This window comes from Vipera ursinii (genome assembly GCF_947247035.1).
Source record: "Vipera ursinii genome assembly, chromosome: 1".
Taxonomy (NCBI): Eukaryota; Metazoa; Chordata; class Lepidosauria; order Squamata; family Viperidae; genus Vipera; species Vipera ursinii.
The window spans coordinates 102,837,525-102,852,520 of NC_139512.1; positions in this window are offsets into that span (position 1 = coordinate 102,837,525).

A 14,996-nucleotide genomic window follows, 5' to 3' on the forward strand; every position below is an offset into this window, starting at 1 on the left:
CCATAGTTCAAAGGCCTCAATTCTTTGGTGCTCAGCCTTTTTTATGGTCCAACTTTTACTGCCATACATTGCAACTGGGAAGACCATAGCCTTGACTATACACACTTTTGTTGACAGGATGATGTCTGCTTTTTAGTGTGCTGTCTAGATTTGCCATGGCTTTCCTCCCGAGGAGCAAGCATCTTTTAATTTTTTGGCTACAATCCCTATCTGCAGTGATCTTGGAGCCCAGGAAAATAAAATCTGTCACTACCTCCATTTCTTTCCCATCTATTTACCAGGAATTGAGAGGGCCGGATGCCATGATCTTGGTTTTCTTAATGTTAAGTTTCAACCCAAGTTTTGCACTCTCCTTCTTCACCCGCAACAAGAGGCTCTTTAGTTCTTCTTCACTTTCTGCCATTAGAGTGGTATCATCTGCATATCTTAGGTTGTTGATATTTCTTCCGGCAATCTTAATTCCAACTTTTGATTCATCTAGCCCTGCCTTTCTCATGATGTGCTCTGCATATAAGTTAAATAGGCAGGGTGACAGTATACAGCCTTGCCGGACTCCTTTCCCAATTTTGAACCAATCAGTGGTTCCATGTCCAGTTCTCACTGTTGCTTCTTGGCCCACATATAGGTTTCTCAAGAGACAAATAAGATGGTCTGGTACACCCATCTCTTTAAGAACTTGCCACAGTTTGTTATGATCCACACAATCAAAGGCTTTAGCATAGTCAATGAAGCAGAAGTAGATGTTTTTCTGGAACTCTCTAGCTTTCTCCATGATCCAGCGTATGTTGGCAATTTGATCTCTAGTTCCTCTGTCTCTTCGAAATCCTGTCTGTAATTATGGTAGTTCTCGATCCACATACTGCTGTAGGATTGTAGGATTTTAAGCATAACTTTACTAGCATGAGAAATGACTGCAATGGTGCGATAGTTTGAACATTCTTTGGCACTGCCTTTCTTTGGAATTGGAATGTAAACTGATCTTTTCCAATCCTGTGGCCACTGTTGAGTTTTCCAAATTTGCTGGCAAATTGAGTGTAGCACTTTTACTGTATCATCTTTTAAGATTTTGAATAGCTCAGCTGGAATACTGTCACCTTCACTAGCTTTGTTGTTGCTCAGCTTTTCTAAGGCCCACTTCACTTCACATTCTAGGATGTCTGGCTCGAGGTCAGTGACCACCTTATTGTGATTATCAGGGACGTTAAGCTCATTCTTGTATAGTTCTTCTGTGTAATTTTGCCACCTCTTCTTAATCTCTTTTGCCTCTGTTAGGTCCCTGCCATTTTGGTCCTTTATCATGCCCATTTTTACATTAAAACGTTCCCTTCATCTCTCCAATTTTCTTGAAAAGATCTCTGGTCCTCCCTATTCTATTGTTTTCTTCTATTTCTTTGCACTTTTCATTTAAGAAGTTATTCTTATCTCTTCTAGCTATTCTCTGGAATTCTTCATTCAATTGGGCGTATCTTTCTTTTTCTCCCTTGCCTTTCGCTTCCCTCCTTTCCTCAGCTATTTGCAAAGCTTCCTCAGACAGCCATTTTGCTTTCTTGCATTTCTTTTTCTTTGGAATGGTTTTGGTTGCTACCTCTTGTACAATGTTGTGAACCTCTGTCCATAGTTCTTCAGGCACTCTGTCTATCAGATCTAATTCCTTAAATCGATTTGTCACCTCTACTGTATATTCAACAGGGATATGATTTAATTCATACCTGAGTGGCCTAGGGCTTTTCCCTACTTTCTTCAGTTTTAAGCCTAAACTTTGCAAGGAGAAGCTCATGGTCTGAGCCACAATCAGCTCCTGGTCTTGTTTTTACTGACTGTATAGAGCTTCTCCATCTTTGGCTGCAGAGCATATAGTCAATCTGATTTCTGTGTTGACCGTCTGGTGATGTCCATGTGTAGAGCCGTCTCTTGGGTTGTTGGAAAAGAGTGTTTGCTATGGCCAATGTATTCTCTTGACAAAATTCTATCAGCCTGTGCCCTGCTTCATTTTGTACTCCAAGGCCAAACTTGCCTGTTATTCCGGTTATTCTGTATTTTTAGCTTACTATTTATCGTTTAAAATGTTACATATCCTGATTCTGCTGTACATATCTTTATTTCATTTATATCATGTTTAATAACCTTTAACAGCATATTATAAAATATAACAATCCAGTGTTGATTTTAAAAATCACATTAAAAAACAAATTAAAAGTGTGTCACTTTTGTCTTTAAGTCTAATACAGGTGAATAAATTGTTCCTAAAAAAATCAAGAGGCAAGCAATTTTATTCCAGGGTCTCTGAGTTTCAGAGATTATGTATTAATCACTGTATTAATGTGTTCTAAAGATGAAATTCACTCATCAAAATATCTTTCATGTTTATTGGACATCACAAAGAATGTTTAAAAATAGTTGGCTACAAACCTCATTAGTGCTAGAAGTATAATAATAGAAGGGATAGGAAATTCCCCCCACCCCATTGTCCCATTAACATAATTTTGAGAAGACCTATGTGGTTTAAAGATGTGAATGTGATTTTGAATTGTCGTATGTATCAAAAAATAATCAATTATTATATGAGGAACTATCATGGGGAATAGCATAAAGATTACTTTTTTATGATGGAAAGACTATGCCACTGTCAGTATGGTAATGTGAGTTTTCTCTCTAGCTTTCTACTGACCTAGAAAGGTCAGATTTTTATGTTGCATTTAAAAACTGATCTAATTTGTATGTGACAAACAAACAAGGATTTCTTCAGCTGGTTCTCATTGATAAGGCTAGCATCAATCAACGTGCAGCATTACCTGTAACAAAGAGCACGCACAGAAGTCAAAATCAAACCAAATATTCTGCTAGCAGAAGTGATTTCCACTGATGGAAAGCGAAATCCGTTCTCCAGCAGCTCTTCATCGGCCCGTTTCCCACTTCTTCACAAGGTCCCCTACACTTATTGAACAGATTTCAAATGCACCACAGATAACTAAAGAGAGGAAAGGATTAGAAAGTTGAATAAATTTTACTTTCAGAAAGATGAAATAATAGAGTTTTCTAGGCCATCTTGAGTCTTGGAAAGATAGTCCATTAGTATTAAAGTAAGTCGGTGAATTAAAAAAGTGTACATAGCAATGTCTATTGAAAATAATACAGAAAGTGCTTTTTAACCCACAAATATGCTGATCTGAGGCAGGTTTTTTTTATCCCATTTATATCACGCCCTTCTCCGAAGACTCAGGGCGGCTTACAATCTAAGAAGCACAAATTAATGTGCTTAGCAATAGCCTTCATTCTATGTATATGCCTGCTTATTAGGGCTTTCCCCCCGCCCCCCGCCCCCCGCGGCATTTTTACAAAGTCAGCTTATTGCCCCCAACAATCTGGGCCCTCATTTTACCTACCTCGGAAGGATGGAAGGCTGAGTCAACCTTGAGCCTGGTGGGACTGGAACCTGCACTAATTGCAGGCAGCTGGTGTTACTTAAGGAGGCATTAGCCCACTGCTCCACCAAGGCTCTTAAAAAATTATAAAAAAATCTTCAATAAAAAAATCTTAGTTACTACTATTGATGAATGGTTAATATGCTTTTCATTGTGTGAGTATGTTTTGTGATCAGACTAATGAGCGGGTTGTGTAAAAATATATCCAGTATTTCCCTGCGTCTTCCTGTTAGGAGAACCTGAAATATAAATAAAGCATTTTACAAACTTGATCTCCCAAAATGCAATTTGTTCCACATTTCATGTTTTAATCACAACAGAGGCTTAAACTACACTTGTGCTTGATCTTTTTTCCCTAATCCCACAGCTGTGTTATCTAAGTCCTAGTCCCTCTTGGCTGCCTTGTTGACTTCTTGCTTCCTAAGTTTTTAAAGAGGACAGAAGATAGAAAAGGTCTATTTTAACTTGATCATGCTCTAAGAGGCCCAAGCTGTATTTTTCATTAATGCAGGGTGATATCCTTGAGGTCTTATTTTCCATAGCCATTCTGAAATTCAGTTGGATTATCACTACCATTTACAGAAGATGCTGTAGTCTTTTGGGTTTTTATAGCTCATATCTGGTGGCCCTAAATTGGATGCAGACTTTGCCATATATTCTTACATTTAAAGGACAACATTTCAAGGAGGACAACCTTAAATATTAAACTTTTTTATCGGTGTTATTTCACATTAGTCCTCCTCTCCCATTCACACATTTATATCCACTGATCTACACCCCACCCATAGCCCCTTGCTCTCTCCTGACCAAGTTAATGGATACATTCACATATGTTCTATTTCCTTCCAAGCTGCAATTCAGACTGGGTGGGAAGAAGTTATGTGAATTATGCAGAGGGCTTCAGTGATACAGCATTACTGTATTTCTGGAAACTTTGAATTACTGGAAACATATTGGTGGTCATGCAGCTATGGAGGTGTGAATCCAGGAAGACCTCCAAATTGAAGCCTGTTATTCCATAGGGAAACACAACCCCCTTAAGAGTGCAATTCCAGAATCATGAGTATTCTGAATTTTTTTTTTTCTTTCATCATGTCCAATTCTCAAAAACTGCCTGACAAGTACCAGCAGTTTTCTTGGCAGGGTTTTTCAAAAATGGTTTGCCCTTGCCTTCTTCCTAGGTCCGAGAGATGGTGACTGTCCCAAGTGCCTGGAGATTCTCAGTCATCCAGGTCATAGTTGTCCTAAAGATGCTTTTTCGAAAGGCAACTGGACTTTGTCTTTTCCTGGAAAATGTTTCACTTCTCATCCAAGAAGCTGAACTGAAAAAGCTTCTTGGATGAGAACTGAAATGTATTCAAGGAAAAACATAAAGTTCGCCTTTTGAAAAAGCACCTTTGGGATGATTGCCCCAAGATCACTCAGCTGATTTCATGCCCAAGGTGGGACTAGACATCACAGTCTCCCAGTTTCTAACCTGATGCTTTGATCACTATATCAAACTGGCTCTTGTGAATAAATAGGCAATACATTTTTCCTCATCCAGATCCTGATAGCCTCTACACTTCAGTTCAGGACTTCAACCTCATTACTTCCCCCCCCCCCCGCCTCCCCAGCTTAGATATTATCAGCATACTCATGACCTCCACCATGAATTAATTAGTAATACTTCTCTGGAATGTCATATGCAGGTTAAAGTAGATCAAGAAGGTCAAGCTCTGGTAAATCCAGTAACTGTGTGCCAAGAACCAGACCCCTCCCATGCTTCAATCATGGACTGTTTATTATCTGTACAGGAATCACCTAACAGAGCAGAGGTCCCCAACCTTTGGGAGACCAGGGACTGGTTCCATGGAGAAAGTATTTTCCACAGGCCGGAGAATGTGTGGTTTTGTGTGCTGCCTGCATCCCATGGAGGGAGCTTTGCTTGTTTGTGCGGACCGGTTGCTGGCATGCCATGGACCGGTACTGGTCCACGGACCAGGGGTTGGAGATCCCTGTAATAGAGCAATATTTATTTCCTTCAAAATTGCTGGATTTTCTTTGCTTCTTTTACCCTTGCTCTAATCCTTTTTTCTTCTGACCACTTCTGTCACTATTAAGGTGCTGGCCTAGAAACCAGAGAGTGTGAGTTCTGGTCCTGCTTTAGGCATGAAAGCCTTTGGGTGACTTTGGGCCAGTCACTCTCTCTCAGCCCAACTCTCACCACACAGGGTTCTTGTGAGGAAAACAAGGAAGAAGGAGTATTAGGTATGTTCACTGCCTTAAGTTATTTATAAAAAAATAATAAAATCAGGATAAACATCTGATAAATAAAATAAATTCAAAACCACACATTATTCTTGTATTCTTAATTCTAAATTAAGTCTTATATTCTTCAAAAAGATCTTCAAAAAGATCTTGACAAACTTGAAAAATGGGCCCTGTCCAACAAAATGAGTTTCAATATGGAGAAAAGCAAAGTTTTACATTTAGGCAGGAAAATCAAAGATACAAGAACAGACTGGGCGAGACGTGGCTCAAAAACAGTAACTGTGAGAGGGACTTTGGAGCCCTAGTGGACGATCACTTGACCATGAGCCAGAAGTGTGCAGCAGCAGCCAAAAAAACTAATACAATCCTGGGTTGTATAAACAGAGGCATAGAATGAAGATCACGCAAAGTATTAGTACTGCTTTATAAAACACTAGTAAGACCACACCTGGAATGTTGAGAGTTTGTAAAAAAAATTCAGAGAAGAGCAACTAAGATGATCAAAGGCCTGGAGACTAAAACATAGGAAGAAAGGCTGCAGGACTTGGGTTTGGTTAGCTTAAAGAAACATGGGTGACATGATAGCAGTATCCCAGTATTTGAGGGGCTGCCACAAAGAAGAGGGGTCACTTTATTCTTCAAAGCACCAGAGGGCAGGACAAGAAACAATGGTCGGAAACTGAATAAAGAGAGAAGTAATAAGGAGAAACTTCCTGACAGTTAGGACAATTAACCCGTGGAACAGCTTACCTCCAGAAATTGTGGGTGCTCCATCACTGGAGATTTTTAAGAAGAGGTGCTAGACGGTCACTTGTCTGAGATGGTATAGGTTCTCCTGCTTAAGCGGGGGTGGACGGGGGTGGACTAGAAGACCTCCAAGGTCCCGTCCAGATTCTATTCTATTCTATTCTATTCTATTCTATTCTATTCTATTCTATTCTATTCTATTCTATTCTATTCTATTCTATTCTATTCATAAACAAGTTTTTTTTTTCATTCATTTTCTCAGGTTTTGTGGCTAGGCTGAATGCTTAAACCATATATACAAAAGGAAAAAAACCTACTTTTTAAAACAGATATACTGACCTTGAAGATACAAATCCATACTTTCTGACTACATGTCAGCTCTTTCACTATTAATTAGACATCTCCCTTAATTTTCCTAGATACATTCATTCACCCCACAAAATTAGGCCAATTTTATTTAGATCTATTACTCTTCTCTTTTCATTTCATATAAATAAAACATAAGTTTTTTTCTTTCTTTTCATTCATTACGTCATATTCTCTACCATTTAATTTTTTTACACTCCAAGTTACCATCTTGCATATCCTATGGTAATCAGCAGAGGCCCTATTGCTATTGACCTAAACCATTTTTATTTTGATCAGATGAGTCCTTCACATACTCCTTTTTAGTAAAATAGATAATACCTATACTAGATCATGTTGTATCTATGGCACATGCTTGATCACTTTTTAGAACTTTTTAGCCAGTGTGCTCAGAAGAACTTAAAGCTCTTATACTGTTCTATGCAAGCTAGGACGTTTAATGTTGAGATTACCTTGTATGTTGTTGCTTGTATCCCACTAATTATCGAGTATATGCATTATATTGATATATATGCTGAATCAACATGGGAAAAATCAATGCTTGCCCTTTTATTAAAAATAGTAAAGCAAATTACCTACATACAGGAACCTCTCCTTTCTGATATTGCTGGTTTCTAAGTAATTCACTTTATTAAACATTCATTGTCCAACATTCCTCTCCCCAACAGAAAGAAAATATGGTATGGTGACATATGCCAGTTTTGGCTGGGTTATACTGTAACACATCTAAATCTTCTGTCAACAGTGGCATGCTGTTGCATTCATTTTTTAAAAAGTCTCCCTCTATGATCCATCTGTTATATAAATAAAAATAATGCAGCCCTATATTTTTATGGAACACTAATCCACCTTGGCTATGGTGTAATTATCAAATGATTTCATGCTATGCTGGTGGCAGGCTACATCCAGGGCCCGTAACACATGCTGCTGAGCTCTTTTTAAATCCTCTTTGCACAGCTCCATTCATAAATTTGCCATGGCTTTTAAGGCAACATAGTCTGAAGCTTCGCAGAATGATATCAAATAAGTTCATTTATATTGCTGTAATGCAGCCACTCCTCCACCTTCACCAATCCAGTGTGTACATTCTATTTTGCATGCCTTCTGATCCCCGAACTTATTAAATACAGAAAACCAAGGTTGTACAAGAGTAGCCATGGCAGATTATGGGAACCTTGAATAAGTGACATGAATTTTGATCCTATGATAACAATTGATAAATCTTTGACAAACTTTAACTAGAGAGGTTCAATCCCTGTAAAAACAGCTTCCCCAGTTCAGAAACAGCGTGAAATATTTTTATGTTTCTGATAAAATAGGTCTGATAAAATAGGTCTTTCTGCCTGCTTGGTTTTTTGGACTCTTGTAATCCATTCTTCAAGCTTCATCCCTTCCAATGGTGCTCTCTCTTTTCTCTCCTTTCACAAGGCGTTCAGGTGGTATGCATTGGTTTAATTCTGAATTTTAAAATCCATATTTCATAATATTTCATAATATTGTTCTCATCTGATAATGTCAACAATTAGAAATAAACTGGGTTTGACCTGAACCTACCTTGTCTATGGAGATTCTCAGCCATCCACGTCACGGTTGTCCCAAAGGTGCTTTTCCAAAAGGCACTTCTTCAGAACTGGATGAGAAGTACTTAAGAACTTGGATGAGAAGTGAAATGTTTTCAAGAAAAAACAAAGAAAATCCTGTTGCCTCTTGAAAAAGCACCTTTGGGACACCTGAACCTATCCTTATCATAGAATGAACAGAATGGCAGAAGAAAGTAAATAGAAATAATATTTTTTCCATTCATTTTTAGCCCCTAATCCAATCCCCTCCTAGATTTTTGTACTTTCTGAGCATTTTCTAGTGGAGGCACAATGACTGCAGGAGAGAAAGCAGTAAAAACTTTCCTACGACCTTATTTAGATCTAATCCACTTCATATTTTTATGTGATCCCATATTGGCATACGGCCCTGTGTAAACATTAGTTTACTCATACATGAATTAATCTGATTAGGGGGAAAAAAGGATTGACTTTGTTTCCACTCATGGCTATTTCCTAATCCAAGGGTGGGCAACATTTTAGGGACTGGTCAGGTAACAACTCAGTCCCCAAATCTTTGGAAAGTGCATCAGAGATAATCCAGTGATACTTTAGCCTCGGTAGAAAATAGCCCATTTTGGAGCTTCTGGGATAGGGTTAATATTGGAGCTCTGATGGCGCAGAGGTTAGAATGCAGTATTGCAGGCAGACTCTGCCCATAGTCTGGATTCAATCCTGATTGAAGGTTGACTCAGCCTTCCATCCTTCCAAGGTTAGTAAAATGGGAACCCAGATTGTTGGAGCAATAGGCTGATTCTGTAAACTGCCCAGAGAGTACTATAAAGCACTATGAAGCAGTATATAAATCTCAGTGCTATTGCTATTGGGGATTAGAAGGAAAGGCATCTGCGAAGCAAACTATCCCCATTTTCACACTTAAAATCACTCCCAAACCTGAAAGGGACAGGAAAAATGTTGCATTGCCAAAATGTAGCCATTTTGCCACCATGTTTCAGTGACATGACACTCATTTCAAAGAAAAGTGTTCCCTGAGTTCTACTCAATTCAGTTCTACATACCATGTTCATGACATTTTCTTGACAACAATATGAAAATAATCTACTTTTTTATTCTCCAGGATTTTTGTTCTTAACTTGCTAATTTGGCTTTTTGGGCCCTGGGATTTCCTAGTAGTGTGCCATCCAAGTACTAACGAAGTCTGAACCTTTATGAGATCAGTCTCAAGGTCAGCCAGGTGCTGCCCCCAGAGCAGAGCGATCTACTAGGCGCTCTAAAGTAATGCTTTTCCAGTCACTGTTTTAGCCACTATGTCACTGAGGACATATCTCTCATTACACTCTTGCAAATTCCTTCTCCTCATCAGCTTAGTTGACTTATGTGCTTACTTAATAAAGGCTGAGCCTTGCTTATTGCTCATCTATTCTATTTTAACTTAATACGTCATTTGAGGTTGAGTTTCTTTAGCAGGGGTGTGCAAGATAATAGTTAGTGCAAAATTCAGTTTATGAAAATCCTCCTTCAAAAGTTCTGCTTTTAATATGAGGACTTAGGGTAAATCCCACCAAGATTATTATTTCACCAAGAGGTACTTGGGAACAGACTGGACATGATGTCAGATGCATGACCACTGCCAAATCTATCTTAGAAAGTCTGTTTGCTTTAATATACGGTTTCCCAAACTCTTTTTTCCCCTCCCCATTTAATACCAAACCAGTCAATAAAATAATTTAAACATAGAACATTTCAGCTTCCATTTACTTACCTATAAAATAATAATAATAATTAGTGTAGGTCAGTAGAATATTATGGTCTAAACTGAAATATCAAGTTCTATTTCCTTCCTTATATTTTGCCTTATTTTGTTGTAAAACAATAGCTACACTATAAACATATATTGCTGAGACCCAACCAAGATTTCCACAGAAAGTTTGTTTTCTTGAGATGATGGTGGTGATGATGATTCAGCTTCAGGATATACAGTACCTGCTGGATATTAACTACAGGTAGTCCTCAACGTACGACCACAATTGAGCCCAACATTTCTGTTGTTAAGTGAAACATTTGTTAAGTGAGTTGTGCCCCATTTTATGACTTTTCTTGACACAGGTGTTAAGTTGAGTCACTGCAGTTGTTAAGTTAGTCACACGGTTGTGAAGTGAATCTGGCTTCCCCATTGACTTTGCTTGTCAGAAGGTCACAGAAGATGATCACGTGACACTGCAGCCATCATAAACATGAGTCAGTTGCCAAGCATTTGAATTTTGATCACATGATCAGGGGATTGCTGCAACGGCCATAAGTGTGGTAAAAACGGTCATAAGTCCCTTTTTTCAAGCCCGTTGTAAATTCAAACAGTCTCTAAATGAACTGTTGTAAGTCAACTACTATGCAACACTTCTGATTCAATTCCAGAATGGTTCTTCAAAGGTGATGAAGGTGTGCAGGTAGCACCTGTCAGCAACTTTTCTTAAAGCAGCTACCTCTTTCCCTAAGACCTCTCTGTGGCTGCTATATCATCCTAGAAAAAATATACATTAAAAAGTTCCAGACAAGTGTTACATTCACTTCCTCTAAAGGTATATTTGGAATTGAATCCAAGCACTGTGCTTCTCCTAAACTACGGAATCATGTCATAGTCTGCCTATATTGGAAAATAGCCAGGGAAAGTTCTGACTCAGCAGAATGTTGAAAACGTTGACATTCTATTTGATTCATCAAGGTCATTCTCATACTTTTGCAAAAGAAAATTCTAATCATGAAGCCAGTGCCAGATATAATAATCTAGCATTATTTTGTTTCCAAAATTGTATAACCTAAGGTCAATTCCCAGCGAAACAGTGTGTCAGTTTAGACATTGACTCAACATTGTTGTTTTTCAAGTAAGCTTACCCAACTAAGAAGTTAAGAAATGATGAGAGCTCCTGTGAAATAAAATTATTTTGATGATCTATGCTTTTGAGGATGTCATTGTAGATATTAAAAGATATTAAAATAAGTTACACTTGTCCAGAATGCCACTATTACTACTTCTTTACCTTTTGGTTGTTTCCCAGATGACACGCAACATTTTCAAAATGGTTGAATCTCTTGCCTGCAATTTTAATCTATTTTTACATAACATAAGAGATTTTTAGCACCAGAAAAGTGCCATTTTCCTCAGTCAGGTTTCATGTTCCTAACCTGATTTTCTGAGCTTAATCCTTTTCCTGTTGAAATCAGTAACTACACTGTAATATAATGATTCACGTTCAAGGTTCAACCATGGAAAATTCAAGTGCCATGCTGATTTTACTTCCATTGTTGAAAGATGATCCACTAACGTTTGCAAGAGTGCATCAGTGTTTTAACCCTTTTAGCTCTTCCCAGCCTTCTCCAGAGGTCTGTTCTGAATGACTACAATATTTGATATGCATATGGTGGAGGTATACAAATGTATAAATTAAGACTATGCTAAACATTTTTTCTACAGATTCACTTTCCTTTAATGGGATATAACATTGATGCTTTCTTTTTCTTTTCTTTTCTTTTCTTCTTTTTTTCTTTCTTTTCTTTCTTTCTTTCTTTCTTTCTTTCTTTCTTTCTTTCTTTCTTTCCTCAAAATAGATAAAAAAGAAAAAATATATAACAGTTGATTTGCATCTTTGTGTTTTTTTTGCTTATCTAAATAAATGCCAGAAGATCGTAAGTCAAGGATGACTGCATGTTGTTCTCATATCACAAAACAAAAATACATAATATTTTGGCAAACCTGTTTTTATTATTCTGTGCTGTGGAATGCAACTATCTGTAACTTTTGGTACATAAATGCCCAAATAACAGACAGAAGACAAATTAGTATTATATATAAAACAGAGTTCTACACAGAAGTATAATTTTCCCCACCTTAACTTCATTTCACTTTTCTTTCTGAATCAGTTCACTTTTTTAAACAAATATCAACACAAAAATATACAATTGTATATGCAAATATGTTAACTTTATATACATCTTTGTGGGTAATTTCTCCTAAGATGACCCAGTTTTATATGTTACTCTATGAGTATTTATGCACCCTTTCTCATTAGAAATGCATTTTTAAGAAATGGAGAACTGCATCACAAGTTCAGGAAGTTCTGAATATCAACATTTTAGTTCATCTATTAGTTTTAGAATCATAACATTAAGGAAACCTAGATGAAAATTCAGATAAATGCTTCCCCTCCCCCTATTCCTATACAACAAATCAACCCTTCTTTAAAGAATTTATCACCAACAATGAGAATGCTTACCCTGAGGAATTTTTTTAATTAAAATGTGCCTAGTAAATAAAAGGTTAATAATCATGTTTATAATACCAAACGTCCCATTTTCTTAGATACACACACTTGACTGTGGTTGGCTAATCCCTGAAGCAAGGGGTTTTAAGGTAATTTGTGGTGCAGCTGTCCTTTTCTGGAACACAAGCAAAATGTTCTGCCCTGGGTCAGCTGCAGGAACAAATGCTGAAAGCAAATGCAAAAACAAGATGTTCACCCACAGACTGCAACTCCAGCAGGATGAGCACGTGAGCAGAGGCGCTGGCATTGTATGAATCAAACCATACAAGTTCACTGTAGGGCTTATGGTCAAGTAGAAGTGAGAGGCCAGGGGTAAGAAAAGAACTTTGGTGATAGGAGCCAAACTGATTGACAGACCAATGCCATAAACTCACAGTAAACCTATTGTTTTCCTAGAAAGAAATAGGATTATGGACACATGACAGCCTCTGCATGAAGCACCAAAGTAACAGTTGCTTCTCCAGTGTTGGATATGCATTTCAGAATCCAAATTCTTCAGTCCTTACCGGGAAAAACTTACACTGTACCTATCTTGTTAAAGCTGAGATTCTTCCTGAATGTTGACCCTTCACTTTTAATACATCTCACAATAAGGCCACATTTGGAGTACTGCATCCAGTTTTGGTCACCACGATGTAAAAAAGATGTTGAGACTCTAGAAAGAGTACAGAGAAGAGCAACAAAGATGGTTAGGGGACTGGAGGCTAAAACATTTAAGGAACGGTTGCTGGCATGGGGTATGTCTAGTCTAATGAAGAGAAGGATGAGGGGGACATGATAGCAGTGTTCCAATATCTCAGGGGCTGCCACAAAGAGGAGGGAGTCAAGCTATTCTCCAAAGCTGGGCAAGAAGCAACGGATGGAAACAAATCAAGGAGAGAAGCAACCTAGAACTAAGGAGAAATTTCCTGACAGTTAGAACAGTTAATCAGTGGAACAAGCTGCCTTCAGAAGCTGTGAATGCTCCAACACTGGAAGTTTTAAAGAAGAGACTGGATAGCCATTTGTATGAAATAGTATAGGGTTTCCTGCTTGAGCAGGGGGTTGGACTGGATGACCTCCAAGGTTCTTTCCAACTTTATTATTGTTGTTGTTATTGTTATTGTTTAATTAATCGATAGTAGGCACAAAGCTAATACACTACAGTAGCTTTCCCCAACTTGAGATCTTCTGGAAGTGCAAAGATCACAATTTCCAAAATGCCCTAGCAGTGTTTCCCTAGAGAGTTGTAATCACACAGTGGGGCAAAGCTTTTTCCAGATTCACAGTTATTGCAGAACCTTAGGGGATTTCCTGGTAAAGTTGTAGTGAGAAAAGATGACATCATTAGAATGATCAAGCGACATCATAACGAAAGCCTTGCAGTTGCAAGCAATTTCAGTACACTCCTGGGCCACTGGTGTTTTATCTGTGGATGCTTCAAAGCAGTGGATTTCACTTCAGATATGGCAACTTGCTCTTGCTTTGTGCTCAGTCTGTGATTTCATTGGATGGTATTCTTTTCCGATTCTCTCTCCCGGCTCCTACCCTCAGGTTGGCATTATCAGGTAAAAATATATGCCAAGTCTGAGCAAGACTATTAGCATGTTCTGATTGAGCTTTGGATATTTTGAATATTTGAATATCAATTCTCTTGTGCTGAATAATGACTGCAATAAAGTAATTTACATGTTAGTCAAAAGAGCCCAAAGACACAATGACCAGCATGTTAGGATTAGAAGTTTGGAAGGCAGCATGAATTGGCCTAGAAGTATTGGAGGAGGGATTCCAAAAAATTAAGATGTGGGGTTTTTTTTGGTTTTTTTAACACAATCTTTATTTGATGAGACAGCATATAGGGCGGAGGTACAAAAACTATCCATATGGTGTAGTAACAACAACTTGCACCTAAACATCGGCAAGACGAAAGAGATGGTGTTAGACTTCTGGAGAAAAAAGGAGGAACCTGCCCCACTTTACATCGGGGAGGACTGTGTAGAGAGAGTTTCCTCCTTTAAATTTCTGGGAGTATACCTCTGTGAAGATCTGACCTGGAAAGTTAACACAACTCAGGTGGCTAGAAAGGCCCAACAGAGGCTTCACTTTCTTAGGGTCTTGCGGAAGAACAGGGTAGAACAACAGCTAATGACCCTCTTTTACCGGTCTACCATAGAAAGCGTCCTCTCGTATGGTATTGTGGTTTGGTATGCTGGTCTGACAGCCGCGGACAGGAAAGTATTACAGAGGGTAGTGAGCACAGCACAAGACATTGTGGGCTGTTCCCTGACACCACTGGATGACATCGCCAGGGCTCGTTGCCTTGGAAGAGTGAGGAAGATTCTCAGGGATGACTC